This window comes from Pyxicephalus adspersus, chromosome 1 (genome assembly GCF_032062135.1).
Source record: "Pyxicephalus adspersus chromosome 1, UCB_Pads_2.0, whole genome shotgun sequence".
Taxonomy (NCBI): domain Eukaryota; kingdom Metazoa; phylum Chordata; class Amphibia; order Anura; family Pyxicephalidae; genus Pyxicephalus; species Pyxicephalus adspersus.
Window position 1 is genome coordinate 66,655,067 of NC_092858.1, and position 1,096 is coordinate 66,656,162.

Consider the following 1,096-nt stretch of genomic DNA (forward strand, 5'->3'; position numbering starts at 1 on the left):
GGCACTGACCACAGCTGTTAATTATACATTGCAAAAGGCAATACACTGAAAAGAAGACCTAGCAACCTTATTTTCTTCAATTTTAATTAGAATTTAATATATAGATAATTTAAAAATGGTATTAGAAAGATAAAAATAAGAGGAACATTAAATATATTCCACAGACAAGGTCCTGCTCTTTATCTGATACCATCCCGCATGGCGAACACTAACCCCGGATCACTAGGCTGCTGCTTCCGTGGCTGTGGTCATATAGGTGACATGCTCTACACCTGGTGGACTTGCCCAATTATTCTTGGCTTCTAGGACCCAGTATATGCCTTGCTAAGCACATTGCTACATATGGCACTGGGACCTGACCCCTGACAGGCTCTACTTCACCTTCCTGACTTGACGCTGCCTCGGCCCTCCTTTCATGTTTCTGGTAGCTCAGCAGGCAATTGCCGGGGCCTGGAGGACTGACCATGTCGCATTTGGGGAGGTTAAATCTAGACTTGATGTCTTCACGAATAATGAGGAATTAACCAGCATCTTGACAGACACCCATGACAAATTTATAGCGGTGTGGGAACCTTGAATTGCTCTTCGGCATCCTGACCTTCGCATTCACCATCTGGTTTTGATGCCAGTTCCCTGGACACTCTTACGTTTCGGGCGCTCTTCACCCCCCGAGCACAATTCCCAACCCGTTTCCCTCTCTCTTCTTCCCCCTTCTTTATTGCCCCCTTCTTTTTTCTTGTCTTTTCTTTTCTCCTACTTCTACAGCCTCCTTCACTGCCCACAGGTTCTTCCTCTTATTGTAATGGAAAATTTAGTCACTCTAGTTGTTTATTATCATCCGGTTGTGTTGTTTTACACTCCAAATTGTTTTGTATCAATATCACTGGGGTTACTACTTAATAAAGTTTTGTGTAAATGTTTATAAACTCCCTGAGCTGTGACTATTTGATGACTTTTTTATCCTTGAGATGATATTGTTACCTTTTTATTGTTATTATTATTATTATTATTATTATTAAAGAGGATTTATATAGCGCCAACATATTACGCAGCGCTGTACATTAAATAGGGATTGCAAATGACAGACTAATACAGA